The sequence below is a fragment of the Macrotis lagotis genome, chromosome 1, assembly GCF_037893015.1.
Source record: "Macrotis lagotis isolate mMagLag1 chromosome 1, bilby.v1.9.chrom.fasta, whole genome shotgun sequence".
Classification (NCBI taxonomy): domain Eukaryota; kingdom Metazoa; phylum Chordata; class Mammalia; order Peramelemorphia; family Peramelidae; genus Macrotis; species Macrotis lagotis.
In genome coordinates this window covers 352321964-352347660 of record NC_133658.1, presented here as the reverse complement: position 1 = coordinate 352347660, position 25697 = coordinate 352321964, and the positions used below count along the sequence as shown (strand labels likewise).

The window sequence follows — 25697 nt, the reverse complement described above, 5'->3', positions numbered from 1 at the left end:
GGCTGGGGGTGCGCAGCCCGCTGGGGGGAGGGAGTGGGGAGGGGAGACGGGAGGAGGCGACGTTGTCGCGGGGGCGCCGGGGAGGCGCGCGGGGGGCGGTGCGGCCCCGCCGGCCGGCCAATCAGCGCCGCTATCACATCCATGCAAATAGGAGCACAATGGATCGAGCCCATCACTCGCCCCTGCAAGCAAGCTTGAAACGGGCAGCCGTCTGAGCGATGGCCGCCGCGGCCAATGAGTTCACGGCGACAGCCGCGGAGGCCCAATGGCGTGCCCGGGGAGGCGGGCCCGATCCGGGTTAGGGTGTCCTTGCAGGGTGTCTGAGCTAAACTTCACCAAATAATAGCTGTTTGTATTTTGGCTGCTGCAGGAGCCATTTTAGGTAAGTTCTTCTCTTAACTTTTTATTTTCCGCCCGGGTCTGGGCGGCCCGGCCGTGCCCGCGCGCCCAGGATGGCACCCCCCGGGGCCAGCCGGTCTGTCCATATGAATGAAGCCGGGAGGAGCGGGGCTGCGCGGTGACCGGGCTGGGGACGGGAGCCGAGAGCAGGGCCGGCGGCCGCGCGAGCCAGCGAGCCAGCGAGGGAGGGAGCGGGCCCCCGGGGCGGGGGAGGGGCAGGGAGGTGGCGGGGGCCGAGCCAGGCCGCGGCGCTGCCCCCCCCCCCCCCGCGCCGAGTCCGTCCTTGGGAGCTGGCGCGGGGCCCCCCCCGGGACCGGGCCGCTTCCGCGTGGGCTCCGAGGCGGGACCCCGGGAAGTTGGTCCATCCCCCTGCGGGCCGGGGCCCCGCGCCTGCCGCCCCCACCCAGCGGGGCTGGCGCGGGCACCCCCAGCCGGCCAAGTTTGACGTCCTGCGAGGCTGCACGCGCTGGGGGTGCGGGGGGATGGGAGGCCCTCCCTCCGGGGGGGAGTTGTCACGGTGTCAGCCCGGGCGGCCGCGGGGAGCCCCCTGCCCGGGCTGAGCTCCGCCACGATTGCCTTCGAACTCATTGTTAATCCCTAAGTTGGCACTTGGTGTGCGTGGACCCCCGCGCAGGCGTGATGGACGTGCCCGTGCCCGGGGCCGGGGGTGCGGGCTCCGACAGGATTCAGGCGTGAGTTTGTAGGCCTCGGAGCCCCGGCCGGGGCCTGTGCACCAGGCTTCCCGGCACCCCGAGTTCCCGTGCCCGGGGGCCCCTGCGTGTGCGTGTGCCCGCCCGTGTGTCCCCTGCCCACCCGCCTCTTGGGGGTATCTGCTCCTCCGATCTGCCGCATATTTGTGGAGCCCAGGACACGGCCACCCGCGGGAACGGCAGAGAAGTTGATACCAAGCATTTACATATTTCTGGGTTATTTGAAAATTGAGAACATTCTTGTTTCTCTTTTATGTGTGTGTGTGTGTATATATATATATGATGTGTATGGATGTACGTATGGGACAAGCATCGGATCTATGCTTGCTTTGCTTTGGGGAACTTCCATTATCTTTTCTATGATTTTTAGTCCTAAACTGGAGAATTTGGGGGTCGCCGCATGCAGATAGGAAGAAAATTTCCTTTTTTATTTTCTCTACCTCTTATTGAAATGTAGCATTCCCTTCTGAGAATGGGTCTGCAGGCTTTACCAAGTTGCCAAAGGGATCCATGACATAAAAAAAGGTCAAGAAGCCCGTCTGTGAAAGTTACTTGGAGCACTGAGGTGTTAAGTGACACAGCCAGTTCAGGATCGTACAACCAGTATGTACTGAGAAGGGACTTGAACTCAAATCTTGGCTTCAAAGACAGATGTCAGTGCCAGGCTCCCTCTTGGTACATGGAAACCATCCTATCAGGAGAGACATTTTCATATTACACATGTAGCAGGGTTGTTCTAGTGGCACTAGCTTCTTTTGCCATGTTGTATGTTTTCTAAAGATATGGAAATGGGGAAAAAAGAGCCATTCTAGTCCAGGATATAGACGGGGGTGGGGGGGGAAGGTCATTCTAGTCCAGTTCTCTCATTTTACAGATGAGGAAACTGAGACCCAAATGCTGTATCACAAATGTGTGTGTGAGCCAGACACACAGAAATAGAGAATATATTTATAATCTATACATGACAATCTTTATGCTACAGTATCATAACTTGGTTGATCTCCACTGGAGTTTGTAGTGTCAGAACTGATTAAAATCAAAGACCTGGATAAAATATAAAGTAACAAAATAAGTTTAAAAACATAGTTTAAAATAGTTTTTTAGGGCAACTTTCATAGGATGATTACAAACCCTCTATTTAAAATATATGAGAGAGAGAGAGAGAGAGAGAGAGAGAGAGATATCTTTATTGTTTAGTAGTACATTAAAGGTCAGATTTTTTTCTAACAGTAAAACTAGTTGAATGTTACTGCTGTGACAGTTACCCCTAATACATTTTGGTTCTCGCTCTTCCCTCCTCCTCCCCAAAAGCAAATGTTATAAAATTGAAGTCAAGCTTTTGTGTGGTGCCATCACATCTTACACAATGAAGTTATATCATAATAAGCTATTAAACAGTGGTATTGCAAAGGGCTTAAATCTAATTGCTTTTTTCTCTTTTTCTTTGGTATTCTCTTTAAAAAAAAGTTTAAGATGTTAAAATGCCAAACAATAAAAGAGGCCTAACACTAATGAATTTCCAGGAGAGCTTTCGGTAGTTAACATCATGTATCTAACACTTAGTGATTTATTTTTCTGATAACTACTTTAAATAATTTTAAAAGTTTACTGTAGAATGTTTATAGAAGCCAAACAGTTTGAAATTTTTCCCATATTGTGCTAGATGGCCAATCAATAACAACAAGCTTCTAGGGCACAATATTCAACAGATTTTTGTCTTTGATGCATTAACAAATTATTATGAGGCATCATAGGTGTTTCAAGAAAGTATCACCCCTACCTCAATGCTAACACCAGAGGCAGTTTGAATTTATGTTTAATAATACTGAAGGAAGGGTTCCATAATCACTGGAAGTTTTAAAGTCAACAACTTAGACCTTTATAAGAATTATAAAGAGTAGATCAAGGTCTCAAATATCTTGATATCATTGGGCTTAGAAAATTCTCCATTTGGGGAAATAAATGGTACACATCAGTTCTATACAAGTTTGACAATTGTTTTAGAATCAAGGGACCTATCTATCCTGTTGATTTGGGAGGTCTTGGAATCTCTATCTGTTTATAATTCCATTCCTCAGTACAAAGCTTTGGTTTAGTAGCATGTTTTGACTTGTACATTGAATTCCAATATAGTCCACTTTTTTTTACCCTCCTGAATTATTATTGAATGTAACTTGAAATAAATGAGTAGGGACCATTTTTTTTAAACTGTAGAGAATTTTAGCTGTAATGAGATTTGATTGTGTCTTTTTTTTTTTTTTTTTTTTTTTTAGGTTTTTGCAAGGCAAACGGGGTTAAGTGGCTTGCCCAAGGCCACACAGCTAGGTAATTATTTAGTGTCTGAGACCGGATTTGAACCTAGGTACTCCTGACTCCAAGGCCTGGAGCTTTATCTACTAGGCCACCTAGCTGCCCCTTGATTGTGTCTTTTAGGTATCTGAATGAAAAACATGTTGGTGTAGTATGTATTATAATGAACTAAATAATCATATTCTAACAGCAGCCACACAATAACTGAACTTGAGTTCAATTAGAAGACCATTCCTTTTTTTTAATCCAAAAGAGGCATTTTGAAGGACTAGAACTTTTTAATAAAAAAAACTGGAGTAATCAGATTTCCTTCTACTGCCTTTTTCTTATCTGATAAGTAATTGAAAGGAAGAAAATCCTAAAGACAAATTATTTGAAAATTTTAGGAAAACTACAAAGCAATATTTTAAATTAATTTTTATCTATTTAATCAAGTATGAACACAGGTATTGCCTAGTACATAAAAAGTTAAATGTCTAAAGTAGAGATATTAATGCATAATTATTTCAGTTTATAAAAGTTTTCATTAAGAAAATTCTTTTGATGAGTAATAAACAAAATTTTTAAAATTTCATATGCTTATAGAAGTTAGAGAAGACCTTAGAGTTTATCGTTCCCCAGTGCCCTTATTTTCTAGTCAAGGAGGCTGAGATCCAGAGAATGAAAATGAATATCCCAAAAATTACTCAGGGAATAAATAATAGACCTAAGTTGAATCTTCTGACAGCAAACCAACTATTTCTAAATATACTGTGCTTGCTCAAATTTGAATGAAGTTTTCTAATAATGCATCATACTCTGGTGTACATATATATATATAAATATACATACATCTATACACATATTTTTGTATACACACACACACACACACACACACACACACACACACACACACTTCTACAGTTTGAAACTTTCTGTCCCATTACTTGCACTGGCAACATCCATGTGATTCTTTTATAGGATCAAGTTGTTGATTTTACAGTGGTTAATTTCTCGTTATTCTTTGGTTTTGCAGTACATGTGCCTGTCACAGAGTAGGCCTTTAATAAATGTCTGTTGATTATTTGACCAAAGTTATTGACTTTTAGAAGTGCAGTTCATCACTACCATGGACTTCATGTATAACCAGGCTATAGCTTTGTACTCTGTCTCTGTCAACTATTGTGATTATAGTGACCTTTTGTCCCCATTAAAGTAGTAAGTTATTTCTTAATAATTTTGATGATTTACTTAGAAAAAAGCTTTGTAGTGATTTGAGGTAGGCCTCTAGAGTCTCTTAACAGTCTTATATAGGCCTATACTGTAGTTTACATTGTTAGAGTTGCTGTTGCTTCTTATGACTCAGGGGTCTCCAGTGAATCCTTCTTGGTTGAACCATCCCCTAAAATTCATCTTTTCGTTCTAATGGGAGAATTCTTTCCTATCATTATTCACAGAGCCTGAAAGGAGAAACTCGGACAGGACAGTCCGGATTAGGGAAATATTAGAACAGTCTTGGGAGGGATCCCAGGCTCTGGATCTTTGCCTTCTCCCCACTGTTGATGTGAATGGCAGCAGAAACTGCTTGGGTTTCTCTTCTCCCAAGAGAGGAACTAAACTCTCCTTGTCCATATTGTACTTGAAAACTACATAAATTTTGATAATGCTTGATTAAATACCTTTTTTGTGATAATGTTTAAGATACTCTATGGAAAAATCCTCAGTTTTTCTATTCCTTTAATGTGTCAGTAAAAAGCAATTTTACAAGCATATCAGTCAGTGTATTCAGTTAAATGATGATACTCTTGAGAATTTGCCTAGATGTGTATATGAGTTCCTTTTAGAATAAATGTATACAATTCTAAATCTATTTTGACACAGAGGTTCTCTTCCCCCACCCAGGAAAAATTTTTATTCTAATATTTTTATGAAGACTCAGTTATTCTAATAGTTCAAGCAACTTTTTATAGAAAACATTCCAGTACAGCAAGGGAATTATGATAGTCTCTTGGATTGAGTTGAAGTGAGATTTGAACTATGGTATGTTACAAAAATCTGTTTGTCTGTCTTACCTATTGAGAAAAAAATAATTGGTTCTGAGCAAATTTCTTGTTTGTCCTGATGTACACAATGACAGTTCTGGGCTTTGGTCAGTTTGGAGCAAGGCATAGGGATATTTGATTTACTACATAATAGTAAAGAAATATCTGGACAGTGTTTGCTTTGGTTTCAAGGAAAATCATTATTAGTATTAGAAATTAATCTTAAGGATAGTTCCAAGTTGCTAAGTTGGCTCCAGATCAAGATTTTATTTACTAAATCATTTCATTTCACAGATTTATTAATGGCAACTATTTTAGTTGAAATACTTTTTATATTATTGGTTATCTTAAACCCAACTTGCTTATTAAAATTAAGAAATTCTTCAGCCAATCTACTTGACTAAGTGAAGCCATCCAAAGGAATGGAATCCATAGTGACAATTGGGTTACTCTGTTTTAAGCAAATATGATAGGGGATCACTTTAGTTAACTGGTTCGTGATGGAATAAGATAGTCTGGTTAATGGAGTTTCTGTCAACATTTATTTCTTAAGAGGAAGTGAAAACAGAGGAAGGAATAGAAAAAATTGTTTTTATTCATGGTCTCTCACATACCTATGCAATTGTAAGTGCTTCAAAAAGAATAAAGTTTAAAATGAGATTTAAAATACCTGCCCCCCCCCACTCTTTTCTTTTCCATAATAAGGAAAAGATAGGATTTGGAGAATAACCTCGTGATTTGTTTTTTTTTTGTTGTTGTTGTTGGTTTTTTTAGCATTTTATATAACAATTTCTGGAAGTGCTTCCATGCCTTAAAAAATAGATTCCCTTTTCTACCTTTACTCCAGAAAAGAAATATATCAATAAATTTGATTCATTGTGCCTCATAAGACTTTTGTGGAAAAAATTTTCTAGGTCATATAGGGTTCAAAAATATTAAGCCATGATAGATCGTCTGTTGTAGACATATTTATATGATGATACTAATTATTCTTTTATTTCTAGCTATAATTAATAATTCCTTCTCACTAGTGTTACAAAAAAATTCTGGTAAAGTTTTTTTCATTGGCATCTGGGAATCAGTAAGGTAGGCTGCTTCTGGGGTTTTTGGTCATATGAAATAGTTCAGGGCCAGAAATCTGTTTTAATGGAGAATTTTGTTTTTTTCAAGAAATCCAATGTTTTCATGGATTCTTTTTTAACAAATTTTAATTCTTCAAACTTGAACTTTTTGCTTCATCAGAATAAACGTGTAGGTTTCTCAGATATCAGTGAGTCAGAAAACATTCAGTAGAAATACCCCCAGTTTTATAAACTTGAGTATTGTATGTGAGGTATTGTGGGATTAAAAAAATACAATTCCTTATTGAGGAGTTTAGAATTTAACATATTTATAGAGGTGGGATTCCAAAATTATTAGAGGTTTTATGATGTTACCTTATTTCCATAGCTGCCATTGGTTCCAGGAATTACTGGGATGGGATATCAAGAAAAGCACTAAAGCAAATTCCTTACATAACAGTGTTTCTTTTTTTCTTTATATTTTACCTGCCCCTTTACTACTGAAACATTTTATTTTAGCTAGTCCAGTTTTTGGAAGATGGTCCCCAGAAGGATTCCTTTTGACAAATGCTCTATGTGGCAGCTACTTTCATTTTTAAGATGTTATTATATATGAGCATAGTAGTGTTTTAGGTCAATATAAGAAACTTAGTTTCTCCCAAATTAAAGCTTCTGTGCTAATTTTCAATTTCAGAATTTTAGTTACTAGAAGAAACTCTTAGAGATCATCTGATATACACCAATTCCCTCATTTGACAGTAGGAAACAAGTATAAAATACTTGTGATTTGACTAAGGTCATACAAATGGTAAGTGACAGAGCTGGAAACAGAATCCAGTAGATTACTATGACCCCCACCCAACATGCACTATATGCTACATCTTCTACATTTTCTGCTAGGACAAGTTTCTGCATAAACTTTTCTTAGGAGACAGCATGGGTAAATTGTGTAGGATGATAGGGGAAATATTTAATTGGGAAAAAAATCTTTACATCTACTGTTCTGATTAGGGTTTTGTTTCCAAAACATACAGTTAACACCAAATATTTTAAGATCAAAAGGCCAATAAATAAAAGAATATGAACAAGTAATTCTTATTAGAATTGCAAATTCTATTAACAACCATAAGAAAGATTTTTCCTTATCATTTGTAATAAGAGAAATGCAAACAAAACAATTTTGAAATGAAAAAGATGACAAAGCATGGACATAGTTGGTGTCAGAGAAGCTGATACTAATTCATTGTTGGAGGAGCCATGATTCAGGCTATCCATTCTAAAAAGCAAGTTGGAATTATACTAAGATAATGAATAAAGAATTCACACACTTTGATCTAGAGTCATTTTTGCTGAACTATAGTCCAAGGAGATCATGAATAAAAAAAGAAAGGTCATCCATATACATGAAGATACTTATAACAGCATTTTTTATAGGAGCAAAAGAACTGGAAACATTGGAGAAACCCATTGATTGGGGAATGACTAAATAACTTATGGCACATGATATAATAGAAATTTACTGCTCTATGTGAAGCCATGAATTTGATGAAAGCAGAGAAGCATCAAAAGATTTATATGTATTACTATAATGTGATGTAAGTAAAACTAGGAAAACTATATACAATGACTATAATAAGGTAAATGGATAGGACTATAACCAAAAAAACCAACAGAAACAAAATGTTTTGAAATTATAATGACCAAATTAAAATATCCAAAGAAGATACATGAGAGGGGACCTCTTCCTTCTTTAAAAAGGTAAGGGTAGAAACCATGGTGTAGAAATCTTCATATAAATATTGGATTTGGTTCATATATTGGTTTAGGTTTTTTTGCTCCTCCCCAAAATACAAACAAAAAAACCTTTGTTATAAGAACTGACCTTTGGGGAAGGGGAAGGATATTAACAAATATGGTGGATATAAAAACAAAAATTATCTATAAATTTTTTAAAACTAGTCCTTTCTCTTTAGTCATGTAACCTGGATTCAAATTTCATTTCCGAGTTTTATTACCTAAGTGACTTAATCAAGTCACAAATTTCTTAGCTTATCTCATCTGTCAAATCAGGAGGGTGAACTCACCCTTCTAGTTTTTTTAATGAAATTTTATTTGCAAATGAAGATCTATTTTCTTTTCTTCCTACTTTTCCTCTCCCCTTCCCCACTGAAAAAGCAAGAAAAATGAAATCTCTGTTAGTCTTTCTAATACTAGCTCTATAATGGCAATGAAATTTTCTTATCCCTAATCTTTTGTAACTATTTTCCAAGATGCAGTAGAGGACTATTCTCTATCAATGAATTAGAGCAGAAAATTAAAAAAACCCAACCCACTGTTTTACCTTTTTTTTTTTAATTAAAAACCTAAATCACTATCTTGTGCAGGTTGTATTTTTTTTTTTTTAGGTTTTTGCAAGGCAAATGGGTTAAGTGGCTTGCCCAAGGCCACACAGCTATGTAATTATTAAGTGTCTGAGACCGGATTTGAACCCAGGTACTCCTGACTCCAAGGCCGGTGCTTTATCCACTACGCCACCTAGCTGCCCCCAGTTTGTATTTTTAAAGCATGTAATTTTTATTTTTTATGTTTTGGTTTTTGCAAGGCAGTGGGGTTAAGTGACTTGCCCAAGGTAACACAGCTAGTTAATTGTCAAATGTTTGAGGTCAAATTTGAACTCAGGTCCTCTTGGCTCCAGGGCTGATGCTGTATACACTGTGCCACCTAGCTGCCCCTAAAGCATATAATTTCAAAGCAAAATTTGAGAATGAAGGACAAACATCATCAACAACCAATTTAACATGGTAATTTTAAACCTGTCCTGTTAAATTGTATCTCCTTTTGAAATTCCTTCAGTTTTCATCCTGTACATTTGAAAAAAAGGTTAATTTTTTCTTTCCTTTTTTGGCATTACTAGACTTTTCCTTTTAAAAAATAAGCAGAACCAGAAAAGCATTGTACACCGTAAAAGCAACGTGGGGGTGATGATCAACCTTGACGGACTTGCTCACTCCATCAGTGCAGCAATCAGGGACAGTTTGGGGCTATCTGCGATGGAGAATCCCATCTGTATCCAGAGAAAGAATTGGAGAGGTTTGAACAAAGACCAAGGACTATTACCTTTAATTTAGGGGGGGAAAAAACCCTGATTATCTTATTATGTAATCTTGCTCTTATACTTTATTTTTCTTCCTTAAGGATATGATTTCTCTCTCATCACATTCAATTTGGATCAGTGTATAACATGGGAACAATGTAAAGACTGGCAAATTGCCTTCTGTGGGGGGGGGAGTAAGATTGGGGGGAAAATTGTGAAACTCAAAATAAATAAAATCTTTAAAATGAAAAAAAATAAGCATAGTCAGACAAACCAATGCAATATTGGCCATGTCTGAAAATGTGTCAGTTGTCATCTTTACCAGTCTGCTGAATGTTAGGTGTCACTTCAGAATTGTTTTAATTTCATTTTTCTTTTTAGTTATTCAGAGCATTTTATTATATGGCTGATGATAGTTGCATGTTTTCTCTTTGAGAATTTTGAGAATTGCCTGTTTCCTTTTTTCAATCACCTCTGTCATGAGATAGGAAGAAGCATTCATGACTGGTCTTCTGCAGTCATGGTTACTTATTGCATTGAGCTTAATTCTTTCAGTTATTTTTCTTTACAAAGATGTAGTCATTTATATAAATTGTTCTTCTGGTTCTGTTACTTAATACATTCTGTATTTTTCATGCAAATATTCCCAGATTTTACTTAATCAGTTCCTTTTGTCATATCTTATTCATCTACTATTGTTCAGACATTCCCAAATTGATGGACACCCTATTGTTTCCAGGTTATTTTGACAGAGACATGCTGTGCAAATATTTTTTGCACAGATTGGTCCTTTTCCTTTTTTTGCTATTTATTTTGGGCATATGATTGCTAACAATATCATTTTGTAATGTATATGAATAGTTTAGTGATTTTGGGGGGACTAGTTTCAAATTCCTTTCCAGAATGACCAGGCAAATAATTCATAACTTCACTAATACTTTATCAGTGTGCCTGATGTTCCATAGCCTGCTCCCAACAATTGTCATATTTCCTGTTTATTATCTTTGCTAATCTAATGGATGTGAGGTGGAACTTCTTAATTGTTTTAATTTGCATTTTTCTTTCTAGTGAGCATTTTTTAATATGGTGTTAAACTTGCATATCTCTTTGAGAATTTCCTTTTGATCATGTATCTATTAGGGAACGTTGCTTTTGTTCTTATATATTTGAATCAGGTTTTGGAATATGTTTTGGATAAGGATTGGGATAGGGACTGAACCTGTGATTTCATTTGTGTAAAGAACTTTCATATAATGAAAATTACTCTGTCAATGAAGGTAACCTTTCACACAATTTAAAATTTTATAGAATTGCCTAGAACATCGAGAAATTAAGTGAATTTTCCAGGATCACTTAGCCAGTATGGAGACCATGTGGAATTTAATCCTATGTTTAAAAGGTTAGCTCTCTGTTTATGATTATCACAGTCCCTCTCTTAAATATGATCCTTTTTTAGCTAAACTTGTTTGCTGCATGGATTTAAAAAAAATTTTTTAGCACTTAATTGTTTCTGATTTTAATTTCACTGATTTTGCTTTTGCATAAATGTTTCAATTTTATGTAATCAGAATTGTCTGTTTTATTCTCTTCATCATACCATTTTAGTTGTTGTCCCCAAAGGTCTCCAGATTGTCTCCCTCATTGACTTGTTTTGAACTTTAAATTTCCAACATTTTGATTAGATTAAGATGTTAAGGTATTTGGGAAAGTATTTACATCAGGAATTTATTTATCTGATTAACCTCTGTCACTCTGAATAAATTACTTAACTTTTTTAGGTCTCAATTCCCTCAACTGCCAAATGAGGAGGTTGACTATTTGATGATATCTTTCTGACTTTTGGGTAAGAATTGATATTAGCACAGAAAATTCTGTAGTAGAAAGAACATTAGAAATAGAATCATGAACTTAGATTTGTATCAAGGTTATACTACTTATTACCTATGTAACCTTGAGCAAAATGCATCTAGTCATTTTATTCATCTTTAAATGAGGTCTAGCTGATCTGTTAGTTCTTTTTCAGTACTTTAGAGTTCTTAATCCAGTGATAACTCATTTTAGCCATTAAAGTAAGGATCCAGAATACCTAGGGGGTGGCATTTGGACACCAAAAATCAACAGAAGGCACAGAACATGGGGCAAGATATGAAGTACAAGTCTTACTCACAGTTAGTCCTGTTACCAGAAATCAGTGGATGCAGTACAAGGCCCAAGATAAAGACCCTGGTGCAAAGGGTTTCCTAGTTAAACTTTGTACATGTGATTCTAATAAACAAGACTTCCTTTCTGACATCAATAAATATAGGCCTTCCTGTGCTTATACCTTGTATGTATTCATCTGTTCTGAGATCTGACCTTAAAATTGATGAACCTCTCGTTTCTGACAGCATAAAAAGAGTTAAATCAATGATCCCAAGACATCTATTTGGGCTGAACACATTTAAACCTAGTACCATGAAATTTAACCTCTAGAGGATATAGGACACAATGCTTATTTGTTAGTACTGTACTAGAGGACCTGGCATAAGCAGGTTTGGGGAGTATCCCTTACCATCAGCCTGCTGATGTCATTTTCTGGTTCTTTCCTACCAGCTCTACTCTCATTCTAACCCTTGGACTCATTCCTGCTTTCCAAAGGTTGTGGGCCTGACCCTCCAGTTTCTTTTCTCCTCTTCTCTCTCCTTTCCTCTCCCCTTCAGGCAGACGTGATCACACATAACTGCTTAAATCATCATGGAGTGATGAACTTTAATTCTAGTGAGATGAAGGACAATTAGGCCTTACCATCTGCCTTGCAACTCTACCTTCTGGACCCCTAGGCCTTGGTATTTGACCTGTCCCTCCACCTTAGGGACCAGTATTTCTTACCATCTGCCTCACCTCTGAATCCTAAGTACTACCCATCCTTTTATCTGCCTTGAAGCAGAATCCTCCTCTCTGTATTATTAATTTATGACACAACACATAAGTTCAAACTAGAATGCTTTTTCATTCATTCATAGGCCTGAAAAAAATCTTTAAAATGAATACCATATCTGACGTGAAAATAGATTCATTTAAAGAGTTTAATGGTGACTACTAAAGCTAATGTTAGTTTATCTATAATCTTAATGTATTAGAAAGATTTGCGATTGTTGATTGCTGTTATTTTTCCAAGTTTCTTCAAAAGTTTGCTTTTAAGATACATTGGAGCAGGAAATAGTATCTACTTTAATGATAATAATAACAGCTGACATAGCTTTTTAAGAAAGTGTGTGTGTGTGTGTGTGTGTGTGTGTGTGTGTGTGTGTGTGTGTACACACACACATAATATTATTTAAGCTTCAGAATGACCTCATCTGTCTTTTGAGTGTTAATATTATCTTCATTTTACAGAAGAAGAAATTGAAGGTTAGTAACTTTATCCATAATCATATAGCTTGTCAGGGACAGAATCTGAACCCATGTCTTCCTGATTCCAAGCTCAGTACTATCCATTATAGAAGACAAAGAGATGGCACAAAATGCATCACTGAAATTAAGGTTGATATGCTAGCATGCCATAAATCTTATTCTCTGGTCCTATCCTACTATATTTTGTGATTCCAAAGCTGTGGGTCTCCTGCCCCTTTCACATCACTGCAGCGCACACACACAGCCCAGTCATGACACCTAACAATCTTAACCTTGTTTCCTGTTGACTGTATTTGTTTCACTTCAATTTCTTGACTCTGATTCTATATCCTGTCTGGTAATATGACCCTGACTCCTGATTCTTGATTTAATACTTGATGATTTGGCTTGCTATTCTTGATCCTAGACTGAACCCTGACTCAGATTAACTTCATCATAGCAGTTTAGCCAGTGGACTTGACAACTTCTTCAACACCTTTAATGTGCATTTATACTTTTTTTAGGAATGTAGAGATTTCAGTTGTCCAGTGTTCTACAGGCTTGATTTCTGATTTAATGTGATTCATTCATTTTCTCAGGACCAAAGGGAAGTACTTAATAAGTTAATGTTTGAATTTGTCATTATGAACCTTTTTTGAGGAAAACTGTCTTTTGGAAATATGGCAACAATTTTTGAAGTCTCACCATTTATCTTAATTGTAAATTACTTAATAAGAGATTATTAATGGAAGATCTTGGTTTTCTGATCTTTTTTTTTCCTAGTAAAGACATTTTTGTTTGTCTAAGTAGTCTATCATTGTCTCTAACTTCTTCCATGCCTCTCATGATGAGGTGGTCTTTCTCCTTGCCAAGGCAAACCCTCTCCAGGGAGCAGATTGCTCCTTCTATATCTTCTCCATCCTCATAAAAGTTCTTACAACCCATCTCTTCCTGTAATTGTTCCAGGTCTCTTTTGTGGCTAAAACTCCTTGACAAGGCTGTTTGTAATCAATGCCTCCATCTTTCTTCCCTTTCACTTTCATCTTAACCCTCTAAAGTATGTTTATCTTCCAGTCTCATTCAACCAAAATTGCTCATTTCAGAGTTACTGATTTTTTTTTATTGTCAATTTAAAGACCCTTTCTCTGTCCTTATCTTTCTTTCTTTATTTGAGGCAATGGGGTTAAGTGACTTGCTCAAAGTCACACAGCTAGGCAATTATTAGTGTCTGAAGTCACATTTGAACTCAGATCTTCCTAACTCCAGGGCCAGTGGTCCATCCACTGCATCATCTAGCTGTCCCTAGTCCTTATCTTTCTTGACATTTTTGTAGCCTTTGATACTGTCAATCCACATTTTTTTTCCCCTTTATACTCTCTTCTCTTAAGTTTTTTTGGGACATTGCTTTCTCCTGGTTCTCTTCCTCTCTGATTGTTCCTTCTGAGTCTCTTGATAGTTTTTTGGCTTGGGTCATGTCCACTAATAGGGTGCAGCCTTCACTACTGGTATGGGTTCCTAAGCTTTGTTCTAGGCCTTCTTCTCCTCTCCCTTTGTACTATATAACTTGTGGTCTCATTAGTTCCCTTGGATTCTATGCATTTAACTTATTTGGTCTTAACCTTTCTTTCTAACTGGATATCCTAAAGACATCTTAAACTCAACATGTCCAAAACTCCACTTCTTCTAAACTTCCTAATTCTATTGAGGGTACGACCATGGTCCTGGTCACCCAGATTTATAGTCAGGGTGTTATCTTTGAGTTTTCTTTCTCCTTTTCTCTCTTAATCCCCTTGTCAAGTCCTGTCGATTTTATTTACATAATAACATCTCACTAATATTTTGTCTTCTCTCCTGTCACTGACACTAAACTGGTAAAGGCTCTCCTTAAACCCAGGCTATCACAGTAGTCTGCTAGGTTGTTTTCCCTACTCTTAAATTTCTCTGTACCACATTCCATCCTCTACTCATCTGTCAAGTTAATTTTCCTAAAACATCTTCCCTCCCTTTAAGAAATTCAGATGGCGTCTTATTACCTCCAGGATCAGATATAATATCTTGTTTGGCACTCAAGTCCTTTATCCCTTGGCCCTTGTTTCTTTTCCAGTCTCCACCTCAAGTCTTCAAGTCATCTTGTTGTTACTTGCACAAGACACTGTCTTGAAACTCCTGGCTGTTCCCCATTCCTAGAATGCTCTCCTTCCTCATCTCTGCCTATTGATTTCTCTGACTTCCATTAAGTTCCATCCAAAAACCTATTTCTACAAGAATCTTTTCCCAATCTCTTAATGCTAGTGTCTTCCTCCTATTCATTATTTCCATTTTATCCTTCCTTTAAATATCTTGTTTTTATGTTGTTTGCCTGGTATCTCCCTGTTAACACTGTGAGTTCTTTGGAAATCAAGACTCTTTTCCTTTTCTTTATATCCCCAGACTTTTAGCATAGTGTCTGGAATATAATAAGTATTTAATACAATTTAATAATAAATCTCTTCTAAATTGAACATTCTATAGTGTCATGAATGTCCTGGAGTTTTATTATTTAACCTTTCCAAACTATGAGCCTTATTTATCAGTTTCCCTTTGCTTGAAAATCTGTTGTTATCATGGAAAGAATTGTTGGGAGAATGGTTGATGTCCAGTCTTATATAACACCTAGATCTTGAAAATTCTAGAGATTAATTTGTTAAGGGTCTAGAACAATGTGTAAAGAAGAAAGCCAAGAATAGTGATGATTTTGAGTGGAATCTATGCTTAGGAAACTTTTTCCCCAGTTCTTCAAAGTTGATAGTGCAAAAGAGGCAGCTATATGGTGTAGTGGATAGTGTAGCACTGGCTTTGTAGTCAGGAGGATGGGAATTTGAATCCTGCCTCAGACACATGCCACTTATTAGTTGTGTGACCTCAGGTAAGCCACTTAACCCTGAGTGCCTTGTGTTCAGGGTCATCTCCAGTCATCCTGATTCATATCTGACCACTAGACCCAGATGGCTCCGGAGAAGAAAGTGAGTCTGGTGACTTAGCACAGCATCCTCTCACTCAAATCTAATTCATGTGCTTGTCATGGTATCATCTCCCCTGATGTCATGGTCTTCTTCAAGAATGAAAGACAAACAACATAGATGATAGTGCAAGACTTACAAGAGATTAGGGAAAAAAACTATAGAGGAATATTTTTTATGTTTTCAGAATGATTTGGATGTCTCTTTAAACATTGTGAAATGCATAGGAGGGTAGCAGAAAATTGAATTTAATATCTTGTTTTATTATGTGAGATATTGTAGTCTAAGTTAAGTCTGGAAAAGTAACTGGGAGCCAGATTTAGATCTAATTAGCAAACAGTCACCTTCTATATGGAAATCACTGTGCTAAGTTTCTTTGTTTCTTTGTTGTTTTTTTTTTTAATTTTAGTTAAGGCAATGGGGTTAAGTGACTTGCCCAAAGTCACACAGCTAGGTAGTTACTAGGTGTCTTTGACCAGATTTGAATTCAGGCCCTCCTAACTCCAGGGCTGGCACTCTAACCATTGTACTCCTAGCTACCCTGTGATAAGTTTTGAAATTACAGCTAGGTAGTTACTAGGTGTCTTTGACCAGATTTGAACTCAGGCCCTCCTAACTCCAGGGCTGGCGCTCTAACCATTGTACTCCTAGCTACCCTGTGATAAGTTTTGAAATTACAGTTGTGAGTGCCAGACTAAGAACCATAGGGTGACATATTTAGACCTGGAAGTAGTATGTTTAGGTATTAGGTAATACAAAGGAGAAAACTGAGGCCCAGGGAAGGGAAATGCATGTACACTGGAATCAAACCCAGGCCCTCTGGCTACAAATTTAACATTGTCCAAAAGTTTGTACTTTATTTGATAGGCTACTTTTTAAAAAATTAGTAGGTTATTTTCTTTTTTGTTGTTTTTGTATTTTATTTTTTTCCAATTCTGGTCAAAGATAATTTTCATTATTATTATTTATAAGATTTTCAGGTTTCTCCCTTCTTTCCAAACAGCATGTAATCTTGTATAAGTTATACTTGTACAATTATGTTAAACATGTATTCACATTAGTCAAGTTGTGAAAGAAAAATAAAAAATCATAAGAAAGGGAAAAAACAAATTTAACAGAAAAGGAAAATAGTATGCTTTGGTCTGAATTCAGACTCCAAAGTTCATTCTCTGAATATGGATGGTATTTTCCATCACAAGTAAAAAGTAGGTTATTTTCTACCCCAAAGGAAAAAGTTAAGATTTGTAAGAATAGCCAGCATTTCTTTCTTGAAGCTTATAAAGTGCTTTAACATATATTTTCTCATTTAAAACTCATCTGCTTCAATTCTCACTTTTAAGATAAGATACTTGAGGTTCAGAGAGGTCCTAAGTACATTGGTAGTCATATATAGGATAAATCAGATCTGGGATTGACTGAAGGTAGGAAGACCAATTTCATTTGTCCACTTGAAAGGTAATAAAGACCTAAATGCAAGCATCATAGTAAGACTAAGATGGATATCAGAGAAAGAAAAGAAAAGATTTTAGTTGTTGTTTTAGCTATGTTGGGGCAAGAGTTAAAGAAAGGACAGAACCCTTGTTTACCACGGATAGGCTGCCAAATTGACACAAGACAGAAGACTGAGCTGCTCAAATCTTATTTTGCTTCTGTTTTCTTTGATAAGGAGAACTGGAAATGGCAACATAAATGACCAGTAGGAAGTCAATGCTCTAAGTAAGGGAATGGTGAGAGAACACATAGTTGGCTTTTACTTGACCCAGATAGACTACTTCCTTAAGTCCTGAAAGACTTGGCAGGTGTAGTTGTTGATTCACTATCTTATATTTGAAGGATCTTGGAAAAAAAGAGAAAAACTATTTGACTGAAGAAGGGAAGATGTCCTGATGTTAAAAAGTGAAAAGAACAACACGTGCAAACCAGACCAGTAAGCTTGATTTAGATTCCTGGGAAAATTCTAGAATAAATCATTAAAGAGATCATTGCTGACTGACCATATAGAAAAAGAAATAGGGATTATAAAAAGCCAGGACTATCAGGCTAATCTCATTTTCTTTTTGGGGGATTGCTAATTGTAGATGATGGTTTATCCACGTTTTCATAAAGCTTTTTGTATCTCTTGACAGTTTTGTGGAGAAGATGGAGAAATATGAATTCAATGATTATGCAATTAGATGGACTCAGAACTAGTTTGTTATTGGGACTCAGAAATTTCAGGGTCAATATATCTAGGTATCTGTGCTTAACTCCAGGCCATTTGATAATGCCTCAGATAAAAGCAAAGATGGCATGCTCATCAAATTTTCAGATAACATGTAATGTGGAGGAACAACTATAACCAGATGCCAGGGACAGGAGTTAGAAAGACCTTGACAAACTAGAGTAATAGGCTGAGTACTAAGATGAAATCAACCTGACAAGGTCTTGGTGAGACAGTTCTGAAAAAATTCTAGGGTTTTTGTTTTGTTTTTTAACTGGATTGTAAGCTTGATGAGTTAGCAATGGAATGTGACAGCCAAAATAAATGAAAACAATCTTGGAGTACATTAAGAAAGTGATAGCTTTTTGGAGAAGAAGGCAATAGTAATAGTCCCATCTACTCTTCGGTGGTTAGACATATTCTAGAGAAGTAAGGTCAGAAACTTAATACTGCTGTCCATATATTGACTTAGAAAACCACAAATTAACATTATCTATGTTATTTTTTTTTATTTTATTGAACATTTCCAAATTACCTTTTAATCTGCTTCTGATGTCTGTGAGTTTGATACCTCTGATTTAGAGTGTTTCACTTAGTTCTGGACTTCACATTTTTAAGGTCATTGAAAATTTAGAAAGCATCCAGAGGGGGTAAATAGGGTTGCAAAAAATTGCCTTTAATTCATGTTGTATAAAGATCAGTTAAATGTATGAATGATTTGAAAATAATTTATTGTTTTTACTGTGCTTAAACTCTTTGCTAACTTCTGAAGACACAGATAGAAAACTGAGACAGTTCCTGCTCTAAAGCAGCTCACATTTTAATTCTCAAGCAATTCACATTTTAATTGAGGGAGATAATACATAAATGAAAGTTCAAAATGAATGACAGGGTCCTGAAATAGCCATACAAAGCAAACTCCCCAAATGCCTAAAAAGAAGAGAATTACAAATTAAAGCAACCCTGAGGTTCCAGATCCATCAGTTTGACAAAAGTGACCAAAAAGGAAAGTGAAGGGGCTGTGGGAGGAGGAAAGGCACACTGTTGCCTGTTATCAGAGCTGTAAATTGGTCCAGCCATTTTAGAAAGCAATTTAGAATTATGCCCCCAAAGTTATTAAACTATATCCCTTTGACCGAGCAAAACCACTACTAGGCCTGTATCCCAGAGAGAACAGAGGAAGCAGAAAGGACCTACATGTTCAAAAATATTTATAGCGACTCTTTTTGTTGGAGCAAAGAATTGGAAGCTCAGGGGGTACCCATCAATTGGAGAATGGCTGAACAAATGACGTTAATGTGAATGGGATAGAATTCTAATGTGCCATAAGAAATATGAAGAGGGCAATTTCTTTTTTTTTTCTCCCTTATTCAATTTTATTTTAATCTCAGTTCCAGATTCTCTCCCTTCTTCCACCCTCCCCCATCTATTCCATTGAGAAGGCAAGAAATACAAAGCCTATTACAAATATGAAGTCATGCAAAACAAATTTCTGCATTAGCCGTGTTCTTAAAAGAGGGAAAAAAATAAATAAGAAAAAAGGGGGGGAATGGTTCAGTCTTTTCTCTGAGCCAGTTATTTCTCTTTCTGGAGGTGTATATCATTTTTCATCTTGAAACTTTTGAAATTGTGGTGGGTTATTGTAAGGATCAGTTGCTTTCATAGTTGATTATATTTACAATATGTCAATACCAATTTACCAATTTATAATTGTTCTCTTATGATTCACTTCACTCTTATCTGTTCATATAAGTCTTCTCAGGTTTTTCTAAAAGGATAAAAGATGACAGTTTTTGTGAAATTTGAGATGTGTGTCAAGCCAGCTCAGGTGAACCATAGAAAAAAGTATTTCAAAAAAAAAAACTTTTTAAAGACTTAAGAACTGTTATCAATACAATGCTCACAGAAGACCTTTTCTTTGACTAGCATAATGCATGGATTTGTTTTGTTTGGCTATGTAGATACATATATATTTGTTTTGAAGGTGTTTAGTTTTTTAGTGGTTGAGTGGGAGGGGAAAACATTTGTTATTTGAAAAAAATTAATTTAAAAGAATTGGTAAGATTTGGCAAACTGACTGGATTTGAGGGAAAAGTCATTTTTCCTATGTGCCTGAGAATGATAGAACCATTCATTAATAGAAATGGGAAAGTTAGAAGGGGGTGCAAGATTAAATAAATGATTTTGTTGTACTACATATAAATGATCCTATAAATGATCCAATAAATAGGTATAACATTTGGTAGGTAGAACACTGGATTTGGAGTCATAGAGATTTCGTTCAAATTTTGACCCTGCTTTTTACTTTTTGTATGATTTTTAGAAAAGTTATTTAACTTCTTTTAGTTATCTATTTTTTCAAGGTAATGGTGACTTTACTGAATGGCCACTAAGATCACTTGAAATTCTAAAACTAGGATTTTATGCCACATATTAAAAAAAAGTCTATAAAAGCAGAATCTAAAACCAGGGCAATGGGATAAAGCACCAGCCCTGGAGTCAGGAGTATCTGAATTCAAATCAGGTCTCAGACACTTAATAATTGCCTAACTGTGTGACCTTAAACAAATCACTTAACCCCATTGCCTTAAATAAATAAAAATTTTTAAAAACTATTTTAAGAAGAATCTAAACCACATCATAGCTATTTCTCCAAGGATTCCCCCAGAGAATAATTGTTTAACTTCTTTTGGTAACCTCTTCTACTGTTGAATAACCTGCATCATAAGAAAATTCTTTATTATGTATAATCTAAACTGTTCTTGGTTAGTTTTATACCCCTCTTGCCACATTATGTTCACAGGGTAGAAACTGATAACAGCTAATCTCCATCTTATGAAAGACTGATGTTATACATGTATGCAGTTTTTAAATCACTACACTTTCCCTTAGGGAGTAAGAATTAAACTGCTTAGGTTACATTTTGGGGGGGGTTTTAATTGTCTTTTTATGCCATTCTTCTGTCTTTAAGTTTTCTATTACTATTTCCTTGAAAATTCAAGAAAAATGCTGATACAAAGAAATTCATTTTTGTGGGGGAATTCCTTAATTCTTTACAATTTTGGAAGTTTGTTGTAACAAATAATACTTAAAATAGATAAACCATATGCTGGGAATTATTTTTAAATTTAGAGATTTTAATTCTAATGATGATTATGGCCATTGTATTTGGCTCTTTGCAGAAACTTTGCTCCAGAATTGGGACTTTAAAGCATTCTCTCTTTGAGCCATTCAACCAGCAGGAATTCTTATATAGTTTAGGAGACCTGTTAGCTGGCCTTTGTAGATAGGTATCAATATTTTTACAGTTTATGTCATATACCTAAAATAAATAAACAGCTTTTATTGTATATGTTAATATTGGGAAATGATAAAGGAGGAAATCTGACAACCATGAAACAGTCACCATTATTTTATTTTTGGTGTAAGTATTGATGCTAATGATTACACTGTCAACTTCCTATTCCTTTAGTTGTGATTGATGTTAAATATACTATTGATTTGATCCATGAGATCTGCTTGTCTCATTTTTTAATATGAAGTGATGAGTATTGTGCATCATGCTTTCAGTCCTATGTAATTTGTTACTTTACTAATTCAGCAGACCCTATGAGATACCTACTGTATGGTGGGAGCCTTAGTACTGGAAGCTAAAGGTATAAAGACAAAATGAAAAAAATCATACTCTTATACTTTGGGGGTAGTAGAATGGTATTTATTATGAAAGTATGGTACAAAGAAAATTGCGGAGGAAGAGAACATTAATAATAGAGAGAACCAGTTGAGGCTTCATGGAAGAGTTGGTACCTTCTCCCTTTTCCTGGAAGGAAGGTAAAGATTCTAAAAATGCAGAGTTAAGAGATTACATTCTACTCATAGGACAAGGAATATGAAAAAAAAAACACGCTAAAGGGAGAAGAGGGAGAGATAGAAAATAGATTTTTACCCAGAAAGTTGAAGTTTAAATGGTAGTAGTTTTAAAATAAGACTGGTTACTTTCAATACTCCCCCACCCCCAATTCATTAAATATTTATTTTTCCTGAATAGCATTACACTCAGTTTTGGGTACTTCTTTTTTTTTTTAATATTTTATTTATTTTGAGTTTTACAATTTTTCCCCTAATCTTACTTCCCTCCCCCCACAGAAGGCAATTTGCCAGTCTTTACATTGTTTCCATGGTATATACATTGATCCAAATTGAATGTGATGAGAAATCATATCCTTAAGGAAGAAACATAAAGTAAAAGAGATAGCAAGATCAAAAAACAAGATAACAGTTTTTTTTTTTCTAAATTAAAGGTAATAGGCATTGGTCTTTGTTCAAACTCCACAGTTCTATTTCTGGATATAGATGGTATTCTCCATCACAGATAGCCCAAAATTGTCCCTGATTGTTGCACTGCTGGAATGATCAAGTCCATCAAGGTTGATCATCACCCCCTTGCTGGGTACTTCTAGGTGTACATCTATATCCTTTGCCCTCTGGAATATCATGTTCCAAGTTTTCCAGTTCTTTACAGTCATAGCTGTTAAATCTTGTGTGATCCTGTGGCTTTTCAGTATTTGAATTTATTCTTTCTGTCTGTTTGCAGTATTTTTCTTTGTATGGAAGTTCTGAATTTTGGCTATAATGTTCCTGGAAATTTTCATTTGGGGATTTCAGGAAAGGATTGGTAGATTCTTTTTATTTTTTATTTATTTTTTTGTTGATATTTTAATTTATTTTTTCCAATTAAACATTATAAAAAATTTTCAACATTCATCCACGTGCATATTTATGTTACACAATTTTCTTCCATCTTCCCTTCCCATCCCTCTCTCCTCAGTGACAAACAGTCTAGTACTTCCAATAATTGATCCTTGAAATGTGAGCTCTGGAATTTGACTATGATGTTCTTAGGAGTTTTCATTTTGAGATTTTTTTTTTTCAGTGATTGGTAGAGTCTTTCAGTTTCTACTTTTCAAGGAAATTGATAATTTATTGAAAGATGTGCTATAGGCTTTTCTTTTTTTTCTTCATGTCTTTCAGTTAGTCTAATATTTTTCTTTTAACCCTCTTCATTCTATTTTCTAGGTCGACTGTTTTTCCACTAAAGAATTTCAAATTTTTCTAAATTTATTTAATGTCTTACTTTATTTTATTTTATTTCATTTTATTTATTGTATCTTGCTGTTTCCTCGAGTCATTATTTTCTACTTCTTCAATCTAATTTTTAAGGAATTATTTTCTTCATCAAGCCTTTGTATTTCTTTTTTCATTTGGTCACTTCTATTTTTTAGGGAGTTATTTTCCTGAATAAATTTTTGTGCATCTTTTTTCCATGCTATTGACTTTTTTTTTCATGTTTTTCTTGTATTACTCTCATTTCTTTTCCCAATTTTTCTTCTATTTCTCTGATTTACTATTTAAAATTCTTTTTAAGTTCTAGGAATTCTTTTGGGGCCTGGGACCAAATTATACTGTATTTTTTCTTTGAGGCTTCACATATAATCATTTGGACACTATTGAATACAGATTGAAGCATACTATTTTCATTTTTTTTGTATGTATCTCTTTTGTGGCTTCTTCCTTTTGTTTTATTTTTTCTTTCACACATGATTAATATGGAAATAGGCTCACATGATTGCACATACATAACCTATATGAGATTGCCATTGGAAGGGGGATTGACCGAAGGGAGGGAGAAAAAATTTGGAACTCAAAATGTTATAAAAAATGAATGTTGGAAACTAACTTTACATATAATTGAAAAAAATAAAACACTAACTTCTCTGATGGACTTAAGATAAAAAATGTGATCCATCCAAAACAGAACTAATGGTATCAGAACGCAGACTGAAACATGTTTTTTTTTCTTTTATTTTGTTTCTCATGAGGTTTTATATTTTTGGAGGGGAGGGGGTATTATGTTTACTCTTAAACAAGAATATTTTAGTAATGTGAAAATAAAGAAAATTTTAAAAAAAAAGTGAAATACTGTTTAAAAAATAAATAAACTAGGTCTGGTTATATGGCAGATAAGAGCCAAATTGTGGATGGTCTAAAATTTCTGACTCAGAATTTTGTATTTTATTCTAGAAATGATGGAGAATCATTAAAGGTTTTTGGGCAGGGCAGTGTTGTTTGTCATTAGTAGGAATATTGTGGAACTGGTCCAGAGGATAGATTAGAGGGAAGCAACTAGGAGAGAAACCAATTAAAAAGGCTTTACAGTAGTCCAGGGGACAGATGCTAAGACTGGTTGGTTGAATAGAGGTGACTGAGTGATTGGAGGAATGTTGGAATTCTTTGCCACCTACTGGCATTGTAAACCCCTAGTGGAGCACTTGTGCTTTCTGTCCCGCTGATCTAGGGATCAGTTCCTCTTCTCTTTTGATCATACATATCATTTACTCTTGGCCCTTCAAAGCTCTTTATTTAATATTTGTTACGATCTGTTTAAAGCTACCTTGTATTTCTTCAGTGCTTTCTATGTGACATTCTTTTTCAATTCCGAAGAGATTGTTGTGTTCTTAAAATTACTGAAAGAATACTAGTATTAAAAAGATGGGTTATTTTTGTGTTAGGAAGCAAAAGATATTGAAAATGAACTTTTGTTTCCTAGATGCAATACAACCTGTATCCTTTCCCCATCTAGTCCATCTTAGATCTACCTATTATTCATCTTCAGTGCCTCACTAAGCAATATGATACTGATGAGCTGATAAATCAATGAATTCTACATCCAAATGAATGTTATAGTTTGCAAAAAAGGTATTCTTCATTTATTTGGTTAATCTTTATGGTGTTGATTTCCAGAAGTGCTCAGAGATTTGATCTGTGATGAAACCATGGCCATTTTTATTTTTCATGAACTCAAACATGATTTTTGTTTGTTTGTTTTAGGTTTTTGTAAGGCAAATGGGGTTAAAGTGGCTTGCCCAAGGCCACACAGCTAGGTAATTATTAAGTGTCTGTGACTGGATTTGAACCTAGGTACTCCTGACTCCCAAGGCCAGTGCTTTATCCACTACACCACAAACATGATGTTTTAAATATTTTGTCTGTAATTTTAATTGGGCACTTATCCACTGTGTCAGACCTGGAACATCTACTACTGTTACAATTTCTTTCAAGTCGTGAATTCTAGAGATCTTTCCCTATTGTCTTAGAAGTTCCTCTGTAGAATTTTGTTTGTGTTTGGAAGTTTTTTGCCTTCTGGTAATAATGACAATTTGATGGTGCAGTTTTCTTCTCCAAGAAACCTTGAAGGATAAAGGATTCATTTTAATGATTCTAGTCTCTTGTAAATAAAACAAACAAAATTAAATAAGCCCACAGATCATAAAAGATATGTTGAAATGGAAAAAAGACTCATATCTTTCAGTTATGTTCAGTGTGAAACAATAGAATGTAAGCTCCTTGAGAGCAGGAGCAGCTTTATTTTTATTTTATTTAGCCCCAACTCTTATCATTGTGACAAATGGCACTTAAGAAGTGTTTGTTGATTGATTGTTTGCCCTTAGTCAAAGTTTACTTAGTATATTTC

At 35.9% G+C, this 25697-nt stretch overlaps 1 protein-coding gene across 7 annotated transcripts in view; it reads left to right on the top strand.

Moving 5' to 3' along the window:
• The first annotated feature begins 281 nt into the window (after positions 1 to 281).
• CHD6 (chromodomain helicase DNA binding protein 6) overlaps positions 282 to 25697 on the top strand; it is a 180162-nt gene continuing 154746 nt past the window's right edge. For all 7 annotated transcript variants that reach the window (XM_074211989.1, XM_074211991.1, XM_074211990.1 and 4 more), the window contains exon 1: positions 282 to 382. The gene's annotated coding sequence lies outside the window, so the exon portion shown is untranslated. The remainder of the gene's footprint in view (positions 383 to 25697) is intronic.